Source organism: Dendrobium catenatum, unplaced genomic scaffold (assembly GCF_001605985.2).
Source record: "Dendrobium catenatum unplaced genomic scaffold, ASM160598v2 fragScaff_scaffold_1685, whole genome shotgun sequence".
NCBI classification, from domain to species: domain Eukaryota; kingdom Viridiplantae; phylum Streptophyta; class Magnoliopsida; order Asparagales; family Orchidaceae; genus Dendrobium; species Dendrobium catenatum.
Genome location: NW_021320147.1, coordinates 405,486 through 405,817, shown reverse-complemented (window position 1 = coordinate 405,817; position 332 = coordinate 405,486).

The window sequence follows — 332 nt, the reverse complement described above, 5'->3', positions numbered from 1 at the left end:
CTATTGTATTAGTGCAATACTCAGAGGGTGCCTCTGGTGAGTGGATGTAAGTCTGTGTTTTAGACCGAACCCTATAAATCTGTGTCATTTACTTTACTGTTTTTACGTTCCGGCACTTTAATATTTAGTTTTAAAAACTCTGTGGTTGAAAAATATTTTTCTATAATTAAAAGAAATTTTTATTATTGGTTCATAATTTCAAAAGGGGCTAAATTTTTTAAACTACCACATTCAACCCCCTTTGGTAGCCTTGGACATATCACTTAAGCTTAATGGAACCTAATTCTAGACTCAACAAGTGTATCCAGAGCTTGTTTCAAATCTAAGTTTGA